The sequence below is a fragment of the Bos taurus genome, chromosome 1 (genome assembly GCF_002263795.3).
Source record: "Bos taurus isolate L1 Dominette 01449 registration number 42190680 breed Hereford chromosome 1, ARS-UCD2.0, whole genome shotgun sequence".
Taxonomy (NCBI): domain Eukaryota; kingdom Metazoa; phylum Chordata; class Mammalia; order Artiodactyla; family Bovidae; genus Bos; species Bos taurus.
In genome coordinates this window covers 101,565,512-101,587,727 of record NC_037328.1, presented here as the reverse complement: position 1 = coordinate 101,587,727, position 22,216 = coordinate 101,565,512, and the positions used below count along the sequence as shown (strand labels likewise).

General features: G+C 36.4%; 1 protein-coding gene across 1 annotated transcript in view; it reads right to left on the bottom strand.

Annotated features, from left to right (window-relative positions):
- BCHE (butyrylcholinesterase) overlaps positions 1-22,216 on the bottom strand; it is a 78,402-nt gene that overhangs the window by 13,428 nt on the left and 42,758 nt on the right.

The window sequence follows — 22,216 nt, the reverse complement described above, 5'->3', positions numbered from 1 at the left end:
ATACACACAGACATATATAATGTTCTCAGAAATCAATAAGAGCTTCTAAAAAGTCAGAAAAATGTTGATTTGCTTGATAATATCAAGCATAAAAGAACTAGTTGAATGTTTTCAGTACCTTGAAGCACTATGTTAGTTAAAATTGTAGGAATTAAAATTTAAAGATGAAATTTTTACACATATTTATGCTTAACATATAGGAAGAAAAATATATTCTATTTTAAAATAATAATATTTTCTTTACATTTGAACATATATATCTAAGTTTGGGACTGATTGCTTATTTCCTTGGTATGTAATAACTGTATTACTCTAGGTCTAACTTTTAAATTGTTCTTTCATTCATATAAATTTGTTCACTACTTAAAAATCCTTCAATAATTCCCCTGTGAGATCAGATAAAGATTAGTGAACATGCCACCCACATTCCCAAGCTTACTTTCGGGTATCTCTTTGCAAGCCAGCCAACACGAATTAGGGACACTTTCTTAATGATTTCTTTCTCTATTTCACCTCCTGTCTTTGCCTAGGTATTACTTTTGCCTGGAATTTGCTTCATTTCTTAATATCAGGTGTAAAAACCAATTCAGAACCTTCAGATACTGTTTTCATGCTGATGCTTCCCATATTTTCAATTGTGATTTTTAAATCAATAGTGCTTGACTCAATTTTTCAGAAATTTACGATTTTTGGTTCATTTACACCTTGTAGGATTCAATAATATATTATTGCCTAGGTCACACAAACAGAAACTCAAAGAATAAACATTCTGGAAGTGACTATCTGGATAGTTACTGGTGATTCTAAAGATTTTCCTTTAATATATTTGTATGCAACTTTTATGAGTCTGACACTGCTCTAGGCTTTAGAAATACAAATACATATGGAAAACGTAGTTTCCCTCAGAGAAGTACAAGAAAAGACATCCATGAAAACAAAGAACCAACAATATCTGGTAGCCTAAATCAAGCATAAACATGACTTGTCAGAAAATGAAATTACCTAAAGAAATGCAATTTTACCTTTAGTAAGGATAAAAAAAAAGAAACTGAACCAGAATGAAAATTTTGGAAAACTAAAGAAAGGGAACTAAAACAAAAAAGGTACAAAATTGTGTTCCTCCTAGTTCAAATAGCAATGAAAAATAAAAGTTATTTTCTTGGACTCTAAGAGGAGATTCTATTAGAATAATAGCTTTAAGATATTAGTGTTATAGCAATAAGATCTGACAATCTAGGAAAATGGTTTAGACTTTAGTTTGTAGGCATTTAGGATTCTTGAGGGATTCTTGGCCTGACGGTTTAGTATAAACATAATAGTTTAGAATTACTAACCTAGAGGTGGTATCTAGAATAACCAAGAAACCTAGAAAGTAGTCACTGAGACTGATATCAAAAAAAAAAAAAAAAAAGATTAAAGTGACAGGCAAATGCAGTTCATCCCTTTCTAACTTAAGCACAACCATATAAGAAAATCTCCAGCTGAACTTTTCTAAAAGTATACCACACAAAATTCTTCACCATTAATGACACAACTTCAATATATTATTGACAGAAACTTGGGAGTACTGATAGAACATATCTGCATCCATAGGCAAAGGAATTTTATTATCCCTGAACTACAATTTGGAGTGTCGTGAGTTATTTCATAGGACAAAGTTTGTTAAATGGACACTGGCAGTGCCATTAGTGCTTCGCTCTTGAAGTCAAGTACAAGTCAGCTCTTTTTTTTTTCTTGCCAAAAGCCTGTGAACCCCTAGAATTTGGAAAGAAAAGCAGGCATTCATCAGCATGGTTATCTGAGGCAGATTTTGCCATCAAGAACTTGTGTTGAATAAGTACCACAAGTTCCTATTTTATCACAGATGCAGACATATTCAACCATGAGTCAAGAGCTATAGAGATAAATAGCTTCGTGATGAACTGGTTGATTTTATGTAGGAACTGGATGATTTAATAAGAATTATTAAAAACCAGAGCTATTCAAGCTAAACCAATATCATAACACGATTGAACCCTCTTGCTTTAGGGTATTATTTGAAAGAGGTCAGGAAGAAAATTTCTCCAGATCACAGATGGCACACTTGTCTAGGTGAATTATGTAGTCTTTTTCTTTTATTTTAAAGCTTTAGAAACTAACAAGTACAGCTGCTGGAGGCTGGATATTAAACCAGGAGAACCACTGGTGTGATTCGGTACAGCAATTCTTATGTTCCTAAATAGCCCACTTTCCTTCTAATTCTATTCTAATTAACTTATGGCACCATTTTAACTGCACATTCATTTCTGGCTTCTGCAAATGGTGACTTAAACAGAGCTGACTTGTACTTGAGTTCAAGAGCGAAGCACTAATGGCACTGCCAGTGTTCATTTAACAAACTTTGTCCTATGAAATAACTCATGACATTCCAAATTGTAGTTCAGAGATAATAAAATTCCTTTGCCTATGGATGCAGATATTGTTTTCAAAAAGTGATTGAAATAGCTATTGAAGTGATGAAACATTTTATTCTATAATTTGAAAAAACCTCCAAAGACTAAAACTTAACCAGAGAAACAATTCTCTTATTTGTATAAATTAAAAACTTTGTAAAATGCAATATATTTTCCAGGTACAAAATTCGGAAACACTGTGCTGTGCATGTTCAGTCCCTCAGCTGTGTCTGACTTTGTGACCCATGACCTGTAGCACACCACACTCCTCTGTCCAAGGAATTTTCCCAGCAAGAATAATGAAGTGGGTTGCCATTTCCTCCTCCATCTTCCCGACCCAGGGACTGAATCCACATTTCTTGCATCTCCTGCATTGGCAGGCAGATGTTTTTCCCACTGAGCCAACTGCGAAACCCTCTGAAACAGTATATAATTTTCATTTCAAAATTATAAGATAAATGTAAACATCCTGCCTTAGAAAGCATCACTATGAACAAAGCTAGTGGAGGTGATGGAATTCCAGTTGAGCTATTCCAAATCCTGAAAGATGATGCTGTGAAACTGCTGCACTCAATATGCCAGCAAATTGGGAAAACTCAGCAGTGGCCACAGGGCTGGAAAAGGTCAGTTTTCATTCCAATCCCAAAGAAAGACAATGCCAAAGAATGCTCAAACTACTGCACAATTGTACTCATCTTACACACTAGTAAAGTAATGGTCAAAATTCTCCAAGCCAGGCTTCAGCAATACGTGAACCGTGAACACCTGATGTTCAAGCTGGTTTTAGAAAAGGCAGAAGAACCAGAGATCAAATTGCCAACATCCGCTGGATCATGGAAAAAGCAAGAGAGTTCCAGAAAAACAGTTATTTCTGCTTTACTGACTATGCCAAAGCCTTTGACTGTGTGGATCACAATAAATTGTGGACAATTCTGAAAGAGATGGGAATACCAGACCACCTGATCTGCCTCTTGAGAAATTTGTATGCAGGTCAGGAAGCAACAGTTAGAACTGGACATGGAACAACAGACTGGTTCCAAATAGGAAAAGGAGTACGTCAAGGCTGTATATTGTCACCCTGCTTATTTAACTTATATGCAGAGTACATCATGAGAAACACTGGACTGAAAGAAACACAAGCTGGAATCAAGATTGCCGGGAGAAATATCAATAACCTCAGATATGCAGATGACACCACCCTTATGGCAGAAAGTGAAGAGGAACTCAAAAGCCTCTTGATGAAAGTGAAAGTGGAGAGTGAAAAAGTTGGCTTAAAGCTCAACATTCAGACAACAAAGATCATGGCATCCGGTCCCATCACTTCATGGGAAATCGATGGGGAAACAGTGGAAACAGTGGCTGACTTTATTTTTCTGGGCTCCAAAATCACTACAGATGGTGACTGCAGCCATGAAATTAAAAGATGCTTACTCCTTGGAAGGAAAGTTATGTCCAACCTAGATAGCATATTCAAAAGCGGAGACATTACTTTGCCAACAAAGGTTCATCTAATCAAGGCTATGGTTTTTCCTGTGGTCATGTATGGATGTGACAGTTGGACTGTGAAGAAGGCTGAGCGCCGAAGAATTGATGCTTTTGAACTGTGGTGTTGGAGAAGACTCTTGAGAGTCCCTTGGACTGCAAGGAGATCCAACCAGTCTATTCTGAAGGAGATCAGCCCTGGGATTTCTTTGGAAGGACTGATGCTAAAGCTGAAACTCCAGTACTTTGGCCACCTCATGCAAAGAGTTGACTCATTGGAATAGACTCTGATGCTGGGAGGGATTGGGGGCAGGAGGAGAAGGGGACGACAGAGGATGAGATGGCTGGATGGCATCACTGACTCGATGGACGTGAGTCTGAGTGAACTCCGGGAGTTGGTGATGGACAGGGAGGCCTGGCGTGCTGTGATTCATGGGGTTACAAAGATTCGGACATGACTGAGTGACTGATCTGATCTGATCTGATCTGACTTTGCTATTTTTAAAAAAAATATTTTATATTCCGATTACAAAATTAAGACCTCAAAGTGAAAATATGCAATACTTTCCATCATATAAAGAAATCTCTTCTCTTTTTGTTATCAGGTTTTTTTCCTAATATGTGTTATACAAAAGTAGTCTAAAGATCATTCATTGCACTTTTCCTCTAATGTAAGATTGAAAAGTTTTAAAACATGGTTTATTTAACCAAAAATGCAGAATATCGTTTGAACAATTGTATTACAGAAAATTGCTTGCTTATCATGGGTATTGGAACATTTTCTATTCATTTTATGAATAGAATCTTTAAAAAGAAATTAACTGACTCAGGGTGCCTGGTATGAAGAGCTAGGATATACTCAACTTCATGTATCAAATTTTCTTAGAAATACAAATTCCAATACTGCTTACCCAATCCTAACACAGGAATTAAGATTCCTTTAAGAATTCAGAGATGGTTATTTCTAACTAAGATATATGGTTCCTTTTTAAGCATTTATTTTATATTGGAGTGTAACCAATTAACAATGTTGCGATAGTTTCAGGTGAACACTGAATGGACTCAGTCATACGTATTCATGGATCCATTCTCCCTCAAACCCATCCAGGCTGCCACATAACACTGAGCAGAGTTCCCCGTGCTATACAGTTATTTTAAAGTGAATATATTTTAGTGTGCTTTACAATCTAGTAAAATGAAGTCATGATTAGTAGTTGTAAACTGAAAGGCCACCTGAAATATTCCTCAATCATAAGCAGGGCACGAGGATATACTATATAGTGGATAATATCTTATATGCAAATATTCATGGATTTATATTCTGTCGTGTCATGCTTAAATAACTATATTTCAATTTAAAGAATAGAAGGGTTATAAAAGAATCTGAATTTAGAGATTAAACCTATTCTTTCATTAAACAAATATCAATTGAGAGCATACTTTGTCAAACTTGTTTGAATCACAGAAGATTCAACAACAGCAAAAACAGAAAAAAATTCCTACCTCATATAGTTTTCATTCTTGAGAAAGATAGACAATAATAATAATAAAAGAAAAATATATAGTATGTTGGATAGTAATAGCTCCTAGAAATAATAAAGCGGAAAGTGGGGATGATAGGAAATCATGAGTATGTTAAGTATGTGTGTGTGTGTGGAGGGCAGAGGTAGGGAGTGTATAATAAGGAATTTGATTGACTTTGTCCAAATTTCCTCGTGAGACAACCTCTAAGTCTTGGGATTTTGCACCATACCTGATAGTTTATACTAACAGGGTGATTCATGTTGTGCACATGATGGCTTTTGCTAATGCAATGACTCAGGGTGGGGCTGCACACACTGATAATCTTAGGGAAGGAACTGACCTCCCCTGAAAAACTAACCAGTGATTAGAGGGTTGGGACTTTGAGCCAACTGATATCAGCCTGAGCTCCAGGAAGAGGAAGGGCCTAAAGATTGAATTGAACCACTTGGCCAATAATTGACTGTGCCATGACTTTCTAATGCAACCCAAATAAAACTAAACCTCAAGGTCAGGTGAGTTTTCTGGGTTGGCAGTTCTCCATGTGCACATTACCACAATTGATGCCATGAAGATGAAGTGTCTCTGAGGATGTTGAAGATTTCTATCTGGAAGCTTGTTAGTTGTAGATCTTGCTCTCTGTATCTTTTACTTTGGTTCTGAACTATGTGCTCTTGCTATATCGTGTGTGTGTTACTCACTCAGTTGTGTCTAACTCTGTGACTCCACGGATTGTAGCTCACCAGTCTCCTCTGTCCATGGAATTCTCCAGAAAAGAATACTAGAGTTAGTTGCCTTGTCCTTCTCTAGGGGATCTTCATAACCCAGGTATTCCACATTACAGGCAGATTTTCTTTATCATCTGAGCCACCAGGGAAGACCTTCGCTATATTAAAACTGTTATTTGTAATTTATGGCATTTTTATAAGTCCTATGAGTCATTCTAGTGAATTATCAAATCTGAGGGAATGCATGTGGACTCTGAACTCGCAAGTTAGATCTGAAATCTTGGGACACGTTGACAGTCTGAAGGGCTGTGCCTTAACCTTGACTTTGGAAGACTCTGGGTAGGGAAACTCTGCAATATTTGAAAACAAAGAAACTTAAGTGAAGAGTTGACAGAGGATAAGAGTGAGCCATGCAATTTATTTGAGGGAAGAGTATTTTAACAAAAGCAGAAAGCAAAGGCTAGTGAGACAGGTGTGTGCCTGGAGTTTTCCAAGAACCTTAGTAGGAGGGTGTGACTCAAGTGAAGCCAGTCAGGGAGGAAGGAGTAGAAGGTGATATTATTTATTTACCTGTAGGACATTATAATCTTTTTACATCTGCTGTGAGGGAGAGAAGAAGCAATTGGAAGGTTTGCACAAATAAAGGACAAGATCTCACTTATTCTTTTTAAAAAGATTATCTCTGAGTATTGACTGCAGAGAATCCACAGGTAAAAGCAGGGAGATCAGTTAGGAGACCACAGGAATAATTTATGTGAGAGATGATGGTTGTGTGAAACCACAGAAGTAGTAGCAGAAATAGAGAGAAGTGCTCAAAGCTTGCAAATATTTTGAAGGGTGAGTCCTTATAACTGGCCATGAATTAGAAGTGGAGAGAAATGAGAACAGTCAAAGATGACTCCAAGAATTCTGGCCTGAGGAACTGGGAGGATTAACAGAGCTGCCATCATTCAAATAGGAAATCCTGTAAGAAGAGCATGTTGTTGCTACTGCTGTTCAGTCGCCCAGTTTTGTCGGATTGTTTGTGACCCCTTGGACTGTAGCACACCAGGCCTCCCTGTCCCTCACCAACTCCTGAAGCTTTCCCAAGTTCATGTTCATTGCATTGGTGATGCCATCCAGCCATCTCATCCTCTGACACCCTCTTCTTTTGCTCTCAGTCTTTCCCAGCATCAGGGACTTTCCAATGAGTCATCTGTTCACATCAGATGACCAGAATACTTGAGCTTAAGCTTCAGCTTCAGCTTCAGCATCAGTCCTTCCACGGAATATTCAGGGTTGATCTCCCTTAAGATAGACTGGTTTGATCTCCTTGCTGATTAAGGAACTTTTAAGAGTCTTCTCCAGCAGCACAGTCCAAAGGCATCAATTATTTGGCATTTTGCCTTCTTTACAGTCCAGCTCTTACAACTGTACATGACCACTGGGAAGACCATAGCCTTAACTATATAGACCTTTGTCAGAGGAGTAATGTCTCTGCTTTTAAACAGGTTTGTCATCCCTTTCCTGCCAAGAAGGAATCGTCTTCTGATTTCATGGCTGCAATCACCGTCCACAGTGATTTTGGAGCCTGAGAAGAAATCTGTCACTACTTCCACCTTTTCCCCTTTTATTTGCCATGCAGTAATGAGGCTGGGATGCCATGATTTTGGTTTTTTAATATTTAGTCTTATGCCAGTCCTTTCACTCTCCTCCTTCACCCTTATCAAGAGGGTCTTTAGTACCTCTTGGCTTTCTGCCATCAGAGTGATATCATCTGCATATCTAAGATTGTTGATGTTTCTCATGCCTATCTTAATTCCAGCTTATAACTCATCCAGAAGAGCATACTTGGAGGAAAATAACATGAGTTCAACTCTTCCCAGGTCTTTAGGAAGAATGTCAGATTTTTCCCTTCCTATGCAGGGGGAAAAATGCAGCTTTTCTTTACCGTATATTTCTTTCCTGTTAGTCTCCTTTTCTATCACATAGAACACTTCACTACTGACCCTTTTAGACATTAACTGTGTGAACACTTTTCTCAAGACAATAAGCTAGTCTGACACCACCTGAGTGTTCTACAATTTAATTCAATTCTGATACTACCTGGACAGAGCATTAGATCCAACAGAAAAGGACTCAGTCCCACAAGACTCCCCCACCCTTTCACAACAATAAGAAAGTCTTTGACACCAGCTGAGTGTCCTACATGCTAAGCTAAATAATGTGAAACTCTGCATCAAATAAATTTTCACTATGGCTGTAAGACACCATGCAACAGTTTTTACATGCCCCTTACATGTACACTATTCTTTTTTTACCATAGCAATTCAGCATTTAATAAAAACAATTGATAATATAGCATATAGCCTGTGCCTAAAGGATCTATATTTTAAAAGTGAGATGTTCAGATTTAGGACCCTTAGAAAAAAAATCAGGAAGCAACTGAGCAAAATTGAGCTCAAAAAAGGAGACATTCAGTGAGTATCATGATTAGTAGTGGGAGCAGTACTTGAAACAGTTCACATGTTGCTTCTATTATACTGACATATTTATATAAAGAACAGACAAAGCAATTTTCATATAGTAAACAAATTTACTCTTCATATTTATGCATATAAAAAGGAATGTGTATTCCCAACAGAATCTATTATTTTAAGTAAATATGGAGACACAGGTGAAACAGAAAAGGATAACAAACAGAAAAGGGTAAATACCATCTTGTTTATTGCAAGGTCATATTCTCCATATCATCTTGCATATGGTAAACTTATTAGGATAAAAATAAGCATTAAATATATTTTGAAGTAGTTTTTTGATTCCTTCCAGAAGAATTTCTGTGACTGTAACATTTGTAAAATTGATCAGGTTGCACTACTAATTGTGTTTAAGTGTTTGAAAATCTGAACAATTTAAAAACTGACCCAAAGATAGCTTTCTTAAATTAAATAAATTATAACAATTATTCTTAATTATATAACCAAATAAAATTGTCTAATAACCACTGAATTATATTAAAACAACTATTAATTCATAAATGCATTCCAGTAATTTAAGGATACTGATTGCATTTTAATTTATAAGGTTATAGCCTAGGCTAATTAGTTTTATAAAACTTCTTATCCTGAATCTCATGATTTTCTACAAGCTTCCATGATGAAGCTCCAATGATGAATGAAATAATGTAAACTAGTTTTCTTCAAAAATATACATGCAAATGTATACATTCTGGTTAATCTGTCTTCTGATTATTGTATATTACATATATATATGTGTGTGTGTGTGTGTGTGTGTATTACACAACTTAAATATTTAGGATGTACCTGTGTGTATGCGAAGTCTCTTCAGTCATGTCTAACTCTTTGTGACCCTATGGACTGTAGCCCATCAGGATCCTCTGTCCATGGGATTCTCCAGACAAGTTGCCATGTCCTTCTCCAGGGGATCTTCCTGACCCATGGATGGAACCCAGGTCTCCTGGCCTGCAGGCAGATTCTTTACTGCTGAGCCACTTGGAAAGCCCAAATATTAAGGAAGCCAAAACCAATTGAGCAAATATCATTTACATAAAGATTAAAATATATCATAGTAGCATATTATTGCAATTCACTGTAACAGTGCCAAATTACATAATAACAATTATATATTGAGCTCTGAAATAAATCATATCTTATTTATTTTTGTATGCTCAGTACCTGAAATAATCCTGAGCAAAAAGTATATGCTCAATAAATGCTTGTTGAAATGAGAACTAAGTGAATAACCTTCATTACTTTGGATATATTTTGAATTAATTCAATATGAGCTATTAAATATTTTTCACAGTACTATATGAAAAGAGAAATTCACTTTATTCTCTTGGGTTAAGATGAATAAAAATGTATGGTAAACATTACTCTTTCAAGAATAAAAACCCCAAGATGTACATTGATTCTTCAAGTGCCTAAAGCAATAATACATTTCACTTCAAAGTCCTACATGAGCTAATGGAAGGTCGCAATGTGTATGAGTTACTCTTAAGCCTGTTCACAGACTGAATCTCAACTCTTTCAAGTCTTATTTCTTCCATCCAGATGCACTATACATTATCAGAAAGGTTTTTATGACTGTACTGTTTTCTCCCTGGAGGTAATAAGGTCAAAAAAAAAAATGTTACTAAAGCAATATAGAGTTTATAACAATTTACTTGGGCATACAGCATTTTTTATAAGTGGATCACTTACAATTTGGATTATATTTTAATGCAAATGTCTTAATTTAGTTCACTTTTGGTACTTGTTTCCCCCATCTCCTGACATTTTCATTGAAAACTGTGGAAATGAAAGAAGTAATTACTGAAGAACCATTCCCTAGCTTCATGAATTTAAGTTTCCTCCTTACTTCGACAGGTTTGTTTTTCAAGGCAGGAATATGGGTACCCAGGGTGGCAGGATTGAACTACTACACTGTAAAAGTTTGCAATAATTCAGCAATTCTCTAAAAATTATTTCTTCCATCTAAATATACTACATAAACAGGATCCATGGTCAAGTTGGTTCTTAAATTTTATTATCTCATTATTCTTAACTAGTGAATTGGGATATATTCTCAACTTCACAGGGAAATAGGAATTCAGAATTTTTATAAGAGAAAGAGAAGAGAAAAGAGAAGGCAAGATAAAAGAGGGAACTAAAGAGTCCCATAGAAATATATAAATTAAATAATCCTGCTACCAAATTTGATCAAAAGGCAAAATACACCAATAATCTAAACTTTCTGGGGAAGGAAGAAAAGAGGAAGATTTATTTTCAGTCAGCACTAATAAAAAGGAACAAACTACATTTCAGTTAAAAAAATGCCATTAGGAAGATGAGATATATTTAGCTGCACATCATCTTCTAACTTTAAAAATAATTAGTAACTGTAGTAACTGGAGGCATTCAGAACATGGGATGAGGTTTCAGCTCTAGCAATAAGCAGAGGCCAATTATTATATAATATAGATAGATAGGCACTATGAAATGGATGCCTGGGAAGTAAGAAAAAACTTTTGGTCTAAAAGCTGAACATTTCATAAAAGGTAAGACTTCTTGACTGTTAGAACCTTGTCTGATCTTTTCATTTTTATTTTTTACTAGCACTTAATAAAGAAATAGATGGGGAAACAGTGGAAACAGTCTCAGACTTTATTTTTTTGGGCTCCAAAATCACTGCAGATGGTGATTGCAGCCATGAAATTAAAAGACGTTTACTCCTTAGAAGGAAAGTTATGACCAACCTAGATAGCATATTCAAGAGCAGAGACATTACTTTGCCAACCAAGGTCCGTCTAGTCAAGGCTATGTTTTTTCCTGTGGTCATGTATGGATGTGAGAGTTGGACTGTGAAGAAAGCTGAGCACCAAAGAATTGATGCTTTTGAACTGTGGTGTTGGAGAAGACTCTTGAGAGTCCCTTGGACTGCAAGGAGATCCAACCAGTCCATTCTGAAGGAGATCAGCCCTGGGATTCCTTTGGAAGGACTGATGCTAAAGCTGAAACTCCAATCCTTTGGCCACCTCATGTGAAAAGTTGACTCATTGGAAAAGACTCTGATGCTGGGAGGGATTGGGGGCAGGAGGAGAAGGGGACGACAGAGGATGAGATGGCTGGATGGCATCACCGACACGATGGATGTGAGTTTCAGTGAACTCCGGGAATTGATGGACGGGGGGCCTGGTGTGCTGCAATTCATGGGGTCATGAAGAGTTGGACACGACTGAGTGACTGAACTGAACTGAATAAAGAAATTGCCACAGATTTTCAATCAGTGTTGTTCAACTCGATCATATTGAAGGGGAAAATAAAAAGTTCAAAATATCTTAAAAACACACAAACATGCTACTCTTCTTAATCCAAATCTGTATGTTCCAACACATTTTCACCTTTGCTGAGACATCGTTTCTTTTTTTTCCTCTAAATATATAACTAAAAGTCAGGTGCCCATTTTAAAGCACATTTTCTATTATTTTATAGGAAAATTTAGATTGTAATTAGTATTTAAGAGAGATTTTTGTACTTAACCCAGTCTCCTAAATGCTTCACTAAAGTATTTGGATAGAATCACGCAAACAAATTGATTCCCAGAACACAGTTTGCATTTAGCAATTAGGTTGCACAGCACAGCTTCAGTTGTTTGTCAGTTGAAAGGGAAAAAGGTTGCCAGACAAAAGATCTCTAAGATTCTCACTAGATGGTTGATATGATGGATGAACAAAGCTTTCATGGTTTAGAGGATTATTCTTTCTTCTTTCCTCTGCATTGTTTCAACAGAAGGGTTGGCTTAATTAGCTAGAGAGTTACAGAGAAACACCAGGCAATGTTTAGCCTCTTCCAGCTCTCTAGAAAAATGAACTGGACTGAATACTAGATTGATTTAAAGAGAAGCAAAAATGTTTCCTCTCTCCCTTCCTTCCCTCCCTCCTTCCTTCTTTCTTCCCTCTCTCCTTCCTTCTTTCTTCCCTCTCTCCTTCTCTTCCTCCCTTCCTCCTGCCTTCTTTCTTTTCTTTATTAGCTTTGCAAGTGCATCCAGATAATCTGCCAAATTTCTAATGTGAAAATGCATTATATTTGTACCTATATCTGTCTTCCAGTGACATCAGAGCAACTGCTATCATTTGGATGCAATCATATTAATCCCAGAAGGGCAATAGTCTGTATTAAGTTCAAATGCACTTTTACAAAGTGTCAACAGAGTATATTTCTTTTAATGAGTTCAGACTTAGTATTAATCATGGATGAGAAAATAACCCCAAAATTGAAACACACTGGCTTCTCTTTTGAGTCTTCCAAATTTTACCATTTTTGTTCTTCATGTCGGTTTGCTCTAATCTGTGCCATAAAGTTGATGGCAACAAGCCCACAGTTTCAAGAATAAACCTAGGAAATGCCAAGAAAAAGTCCTGGAAACTGAGTTTTGTAGTAGCATATGCAATCCTTAAAATAGGTTGATTTTAAGGGAACACTTGAACATTAGAAGGGACTTGGGAAATCAAATACTCTAAGAAATTTACATAAAAACTTAATTGCAAGTTTTTTTATTTATGGGAGACTTTGAGTATATAAAATACTTCTTCTTGAATTCAAACATTTTTCATTGTATCACCGTTCACTTGAGGTTCCTTTGTTTGAATAATCAACTCCATTAGGTTGGAAAACTCCATGAGAGTAGATAACATGCCTGTTTTGTTCATTCCTGTAGCCTAGCACAGTCTGTACTCAATAAAAGCGGCTTGCTGAAGATTTTTCCTACCAGAGGGCTTGCTTACGTAAGTAAACCATTAGATTGATTGTACCAAAACCCAATGTAATTTTGAGTACAAAGCACAAACACACACACACACATTTAGGTAATATGATGAATGATACATTGCAAACTAAAATTAAAATATCCATGTATATTTGATTTTATTTACAGGACATTGATTCTAAGGAAAGTAAGATGAAGGAAAAAATATGCCAAGTTAAGCTTCAGTGATAGCAGTGACATTATTTTTGGAGAAATAAATATTTTAAGTAAGCTTTATTGTAATACACATATGTACACAATAGACCCAAATCATGATTAATGAATTTTTCAAACTGAGCACCAAAGCATACTGAATTTCTAATTATTAACATGATTATATAAATAAAATAATCTTATTTAATATCAATTTTGTATAATCCAATTAATAGGTAAAATCCTTTGATCCAACTGATATTAAATCTATATGTTTGCTATCTACCATATAAAAAACAATGCTATTTTAATACTTCTTTTATCATATTAATTGATTAATTAGTAAATTAAAATAATCATTTTCATAATTTTCAATTATTTAAAACTTTTATGATGTCCCATGCAAGCATGCATACTAAGTCACTTCAGTTGTATCTGTCTCTTTGCGACACCATGGACTGTAGCCCAACAGGCTCCTCTGTCTATGGAATTCTCTAGGCAAGAATACTGGAGTGGGTAGCCATTCCCTTCTCCAGGGTATCTTCATGACCCAGGATCGAACCTGGATCTCCCACATTGAGGGCAGATTCTTTACTGTCTGAGCCATGAGGAAAGCTCTTTATGATATCCTTATCTCAATTATTTCTCTTGAAAGCCTTGTATTTTATTGGCATGAAGTTGGAAATATTTTATAATCAAAGATTTTCTATTCTTAGATTGTTTTGGCTCTTTTCTGGATACTTTTCCTAGCTTTTTTATTAATTAAATAATTTTAACTTTTTTTTTTACTCAGAGATAAATATTATGATCTTTAAATAAAGTTGAAATTTCCGTGAGGTAATGTTGTTTCATCTCCTATTCAGTATTTCATTCTGCATAAAATATCTGCTTAAAGGTCTTCTTGTTTGTTCGTTTTACATCATGGGGTGTGTGTCAGATTCTGGAAAAGTTCATTCCAAATCCCGACAACTTTATTCATTACTAACTCTAGTTGATAAAACATATTTGTATTAAAGCCCTTCCAGAATTCCAGGCACTGCAGCTATTTTTCACTTTTTATCAAAGAGTAGTTTGGGGCTTTTTTTAATGCTAAGCTAAATTGACATATCTATGAATTTTACCCAAAGATTCCCTGGTTTATGTCCACAAAGAATATATCCAAATTCTCTTTATGACAATTTGACACATCTTTGTTTTACTTGAAGCCAGATACATTCATCTCCTCACCCAAACACCTCTTTTTGTCCTCCAGACTAAAGATAATCTCTTCCTTCCTGAGACAATGAGGTTTTCTTATCTGGAGATGTGTCACATGATAGCCAATGTTATGTTGAATTTTCCTTAATCCACAATAAAATATCAAATCTATTTTTTTTTAAGGAAGTTGTTTGTCATTCACTTACTGAATTTTATTGCCCAATGTGCAGCAGGAACTCCATGGGCAATGGATATAGCAGTGACAAGACTGATAAAGTTCCTGATCACAGAGATTTATCAATTTAATGAGTGAAGATGGACTAGAAGTAAAGTAACATTATTAAAAATTCAGGTACTAAAATAAAATAAAAATTCAGGTACTTATATTTACTATGAAGAAAAGATAAGCAGTATGGCCAAATGTCTTTAAAGAGCATGCAATAATTCAGAACTGGCTACTGCGTCATGGAAAGGAGAAGTGAAACAAACTGAGGACGGGTAATGAAAGTAAACCTTCTTTCCAGCACTGGTTCTTGGCTACAGCTTTCTGGCTTTTACCTAGAAAGACAAACATGAGAAGCAATGGATTGTGCAATTCTCATAGATGCTAAATACAGCCCAGGCAATACCTTCTGGACTCTTCTCAGTGACAGTGATGAATATGACTTCCGAATGACTTGAGAATTACAGTTAAGTCACTCACAAGATTCTATTTCTTATGTCCGTGGCAGATGGACAATAACAAAAACTACAAAGATAATTATTTCACTAAGGAAGTATGATGTAATAATTTGTTAATTTAATACAGGTTTCCTTGGACACTATTTCATGAATTTTATGCAAAAATATTAAGGTAATGAAAGATTAAAAATACCTTTCCTATTAAATTGTATTGTTTTATGATTAGAGCTACAGATATCTTTATCTTGTTATGATGAGACATATTGTCAACAATTTACATGACTACAGAACTATGAAACCTGAAATATAAATTATGAAACCTATATAATATTGGAGAAGGTGATGGCACCCCACTCCAATACTCTTGCCTGGAAAATCCCATGGATGGAGGAGCCCGGTAGACTGAAGTCCATGGGGTTGCTCAGAGTCAGACAGGACTGAGCGACTCTACCTTCATTTTTCACCTTCATGTATTGGAGAAGGAAATGGCAACCCACTCCAGTGTTCTTGCCTGGAGAATCCCAGGGACGGGGGAGCCTGGTGGGCTGCTGTCTATGGGGTCGCATAGAGTCGGACACGACTGAAGTGACTTAGCAATATAAATATGATTTTTGAAATTAAAGTTATTAAAATATCCTTAATCTGAGAGGTGAGATAAATGTTTATTTTCTGCATAGAAAATGGTAGATTTTTAAAGAAGACAAATATTTCTGCCAACAATATAATCTTATGTTTCAAAGGTGTTTTTGTTTTTGCTTTGATACTAGTATTAAAGTGTTATTGCAGGTATCATAATTTAAAGAGAATTTTAATATCATAAAATGAGGTGGGAAAGTATTTGTTTAAAATTTTACTGGTTGTGTGGTTCATGACATGCATGAATGGTAAGTGGCTTCACTGTCTGACTTTGCAACCCTAGGACTGTAGCCCACCAGGCGCCCCTGTCCATGGGATTTTCCAGGCAAGAATGCTGGAATGGGTTACCATTCCTTTCTCTAGGGGGTCTTCAGGACCCAGGGATCCAACCTGGATCTCTTATGTCCCCTGCTTTGGCAGGCAGATTCTTTACTAGTAGCGCCATCTGGGAAGCTCACGATCTTGAGCAATTTGCCTAAATTCTTCAATTGTTAGTTGATTTGTAATATAGGGATATTAATGCATTTTATGTAGAGTAGTTGTAAATTAAATATGAAATATTTATACATTATTTCACAGAAATATTTGAATCTGAATAAAATATTTAATGAATTGAATCTATGATGATGAAGAGGAAGATGGCGGCAGTGGCGAAGGCAAAACCCACACTATCCTGTAACCACCGGAGTCGTTCTGGCTGCTGTTTGCAACTTCTCACGGTAGGATCCACAAGTTATTGGACAAGATTTGCCAATTAAGATGTGAGATAGGTTTTATTCAGGAAACAGAGACACAGAATTAATTACCTTGGCAACTCTGTGGTAAACATGGTTTTCAAAATTCAACTATGTGTTTGTCTAAAGGTCATGCTATTTCTGATGCATCATTGTTTGTTAGAGGCCTTAAAAAAAGGCCTCTATAAAAATTTTTTGTGGAGGTAAAATAAGTTCATACTAAAGTATGTGTTTAGATTTTCAGCATCATTTATTTCAATATGTTCAGGATTGAAAAGTAATTAAAAGCACTGCATCTTTTAAATGTATTTGTACTTTTAAATATTGTCAACACAACTCTTTTTTGGAAGGTACATTCTTTCAGACACTCACATACCAGTAATTTACATTATCTGTGCAATGATGACAATTATCCATAATATAGCTTTTAATTTAAATATATATTTATTTTTTACTCTGTGTCTCTTTAGCTACTGCCATCATTTTCTGTTATATTTTTAACCTTTCCTGATTGATGTAGTTTGAAAAATAATTTAAAATATTTCTGCTTCTTATAACATAAATCAGCGATTCTCAATGGAAAGGGAAATAAGGGTAGAAGGAAATAATGGTAATTAGGAGACACATCCATCTGGAATCATGCCAGACTTATTTGCAGGACTTTTAAAAATTGCATGTACCTATCTAGAAACTTTGATGAAGATGGATGTCCTATTCTCTATCATTAAAAGCGCTATCACTGTGACTCAATATTCCAGAGGCAAATAAGACCTTGCTACTCAAAGGTTTGTAGTAAGTAAGAAATCAAATTGCCATTCAGATTCTGGGTTCCCCAGGTATAGCCTTTTATAAGGTTCATGGTTCCAAGCTTAAATTTCCTTTCTGCCTCTATTCACTTCTTAACAAATTTACCCACTCTGTTTTAATTGTTCCAGTATGTAGTGAACTCACCTGCCTGTCTCCATATTCTTCATCCAAAGCACTTTGTTTGACCCTAGTGATGAAATCTCAGCCACTGTGTATAAACCTATATTTAGCATTCTACCTCTCCCTTCAACTCAGTGAGGCCACACTATGTTTAACCTCCACAAAAGTACATACTTTTCGCTTTATCTAATTCAGTGGATGTCCTCAACCTGGTCCCAGTGTGACATTACAATCCAAGGGAACACATAATATTTGATTTGTAACCACAGGTTTTGTGACCACAATCTACTACTAAAATGGGTTAAACTTACATGGAATTCTTCAACTTCTCAGAGACTAGTTATCCATACAAATAACTTGTATCAAGGAGACTACATTGACAAGTATAGTGAGCAGGGAGAAAATTTTAACCAAGGTAGACAAAGAACATGTCATATAGGCTGTTTTAGACAATAAGAAATTTGGATCTTATTCTATATAAAATAAGAAGTCACTGGAGAGTTATTATCTAGGCAGTGATAAAATCTAACTTACATCTTGGAAAGATAATTGCAACCACATTGAGGAGAATAAACTATAGAGAGGTAGTGGTGGAACCAGGGAGGCTGGCTATTGTAGGAAACCCAGTCACACTCCTGACATAGATTAGGTTTTTAACTGAGAATAGTATTATCTGAGTTAGCTTCTGATATATTTTGAAGATTGAGCTTATAGAATTTGCTGATATGCAATGGAAAATGTAAGGATTCCTAGTGAGCAAAGGTTTTGGTTTTAAGTAACTTTTGTAAATATAGGAGATATTTACAGAGATATAAAGAAAAATCACAAGAGTGTATATATGATGTTTAACATCATAGAGATAAGATAATCTTACTTAGGGAAGCACATAGGAAAGGAGGAGGGAAGAGATTTAAAGCTCTGGAAAGCTATAAATACAGGGAAGATAAAAAGAATCCACTTAATTATTCAATTATTCACTATTGAGCAATTATTTATTGCTTATTATGTGTGTAAGTATGTTCCAGGTACTGGATTATACAGTTCTGAACAAAATAAATAAAACTCTTTTTTCTTCTGGAGCTAGTATTTTGGTGAGAGAAATAAAGAGAGGGTATATAAGATCAACCAGTTAAATAGTACAAACTAAGGGGAAAAAAGAAACTAAGAAGGAGATATTTAGTATGCAGAAAGTTGAAAATATGGTAAGGTGACCAGGAAAGTCTCTATTGAAAAGGTGATTTTGGATTGAACTGAAGAAAATGAAAGCTATATTCACATGCTTCTCTAGAGAAGGAGGAAAAGAGACCACTGAAGGAAACTCCGTGCAAATCTTCTGACTATATCTAGAATGGGAGTTTACCCTGGAAGTTCAAAACAGAAGGGAAATCAGTGTGGCTGGTGTGGAATGGAGGTGGTAAAGGTAGGGGAGATGAAGTTGGAGAAGAGATTATTCAAGGGGCCTATAAACCAGTGTAAAATACTTCATTTTATTCTGAGTAAGATGAAAATATATGAAGCACTTTGAACAAAAGACTTAACATGTCCTGATAAACTTAATAGCTTCTTTTGGCTGCTACATTGAGAACAGATAGGAGTTGAACAAACACAGAAAATAGATACCAGACAGGAGGCTAATGCAAAAATACATGTTCAGTTCAGTTCAGTTCAGTCACTCAGTCATGTCTGACTCTTTGCAAACCCATGAACCACAGCACACCAGGCCTCCCTGTCCATCACCAACTCCCGGATTCCAGCCAAACCTATGTCCATCGAGTTGGTGATGCCAACTAGCTCATCCTCTGTCGTCTCCTTCTCCTCCTGTCCTCAATTTTTCCCAGCATGAGGGTCTTTTCAAATGAGTCAACTCTTCACATCAGGTGGCCAAAGGATTCGAGTTTCAGCTTCAACATCAGTCCTACCAATGAACACCCAGGACTGATCTCCTTTAGGATGGACTGGTTGGATCTCCTTGCAGTCCAAGGGACTCTCAAGAGTTTTCTCCAACACCACAGTTCAATAGCATCAATTCTTTGGCACTCAGTCTTCCTTATAGTCCAACTCTCACATCCATACATGACCACTGGAAACCATAGCCTTGACTAGATGGACCTTTGTTGGCAAAGTAATGTCTCTGCTTTTTAATATGCTGTGTAGGTTGGTCATAACTTTCTTTCAAAGGAGCAAGTGTCTTTTAATTTCATGGCTGCAATCACCATCTGCCGTGATTTTGGAGCCCAGAAAAATAAAGTTAGCCACTGTTTCCACATCTATTTGCCATGAAGTGATGGGACCAGATGCCATGATCTTAGTTTTCTGAATGTTGAGCTTTAAGCCAACTTTTTCACTATCCTCTTTCACTTTCATCAAGAGGCTCTTTAGTTCTTCTTCACTTTCTGCCATAAGGGTGGGGTCATGTGCATATCTGAGGTTATTGATATTTCTCCCAGCAATCTTGATTCCAGCTTGTGCTTCTTCCAGCCCAGCATTTGTCATGATGTACTCTGCATATAAATTAAATAAGCAGGGTGACAATATACAGCCTTGACGTACTCCTTTTCCTATTTGGAACCAGTCTGTTGTTCCATGTCCAGTTCTAACTGTTGCTTCCTGACCTGCATACAGGTTTCTCAAGAGGCAGGTCAGGTGGTCTGGTATTCCCATCTCTTTCAGAATTTTCCACGGTTTATTGTGATCCACACAGTCAAAGGCTTTGGCATGGTCAATAAAGCAGAAATAGATGTTTTTCTGGAACTCTCTTGCTTTTTCAATGATCTGGTGGATGTTGGCAATTTGATCTCTGGTTCTTCTGCCTTCTCTAAAACCAGCTTGAACATCTGGAAGTTCACGGTTCATGTATTGCTGAAGCCTGGCTTGGAGATTTTGAGCATGACTTTACTAGCGTGTGAGATGAGTGCAATTGTGCAGTAGTTCGAGCATTCTTTGGCATTGCCTTTCTTTGGGATTGGAATGAAAACTGATCTCTTCCAGTCCTGTGGCCACTGCTGAGTTTTCCCAATTTGCTGGCATATTGAGTGAAGCACTTTCACAGCGTCATCTTTCAGGATTTGAAATAGCTCAACTGGAATTCCATCACCTCCACTAGCTTTGTTCGTAGTGATGCTTTCTAAGGCCCACTTCACTTCACATTCCAAGACGTCTGGCTCTAGGTGAGTGATCACACCATAATGATTATCTGGGTCATAAAGATCTTTGTACAGTTCTTCTGTTTATTCTTGCCACCTCTTCTTAGTATCTTTTGCTTCTGTTAGGTCCCTACCATTTCTGTCCTTTATTGAGCCCATCTTTGCATGAAATGTTCCCTTGGTATCTCTAATTTTCTTGAAGAGATCTCTAGTCTTTCCCATTTTATTGTTTTCCTCTATTTCTTGCATTGATCTCTGAGGAAGGCTTTCTTATCTCTCCTTGCTATTCTTTGGAACTCTGCATTCAGATGCTTATATCTTTCCTTTCCTCCTTTGCTTTTCACTTCCCTTCTTTTCACAGCTATGGGATGAGGTTGGTTTGAGCCTAAGTAGTAGCAGTGGAAGTAGCCAAGACTGGTTAATTTCTGCATATATTCTAATTCTTTCTATTTATTTGTTTGTTTTATGCTATAGTAGAGACATCACATTCTTTACCTAATCAATTCAGGATGCATCTTCCTCCTCTCAAAAAAGACATTGTTTCTATTTATCCAAAACACTGTAATACCTAATAAATTTAACAACGATTTTTTAATCACCTAATAGCCAGCCAGACTGCTATTCCTCATAGCTCAGACATTAGAGCATCTGCCTGCAAAGAAGTAGACCTGGGTTTAATCCCTGGGTTGGGAAGATCCCCAGGATAAGGAAATGGCAACCCACTCCAGTATTCTTGCCAGGGAAATCCCATAGACAGAAGGGATTGGTGGGCCACAGTCCAGGGGGTCACAACGAGTTGGACATGACGAGTACTAACACACACAAATGCCAGACTATATTTAAGACTATTTTAGATTAAAAGATATGTAATAGACATTAACTTATATGCAGAGTACATCATGAGAAACGCTGGACTAGAAGAAACACAAGCTGGAATCAAGATTGCTGGAAGACATATCAATAACCTCAGATATGCAGATGACACCACCCTTATGGCAGAAACTAAAGAGGAACTAAAAAGCCTCTTGATGAAAGTGAAAGTGGAGAGTGAAAAATTGGCTTAAAGCTCAACATTAGAAAACGAAGATCATGGCATCTGGTCCCATCACTTCATGGGAAATAGATGGGGATACAGTGGAAACAGTGTCAGACTTTATTTTTCTGGGCTCCAAAATCACTGCAGATGGTGACTACAGCCATGAAATTAAAAGACGCTTACTCCTTGGAAGAAAAGTTATGACCAACCTAGATAGCATATTCAAAAACAGAGACATTACTTTGCCAACAAAAGTCCATCT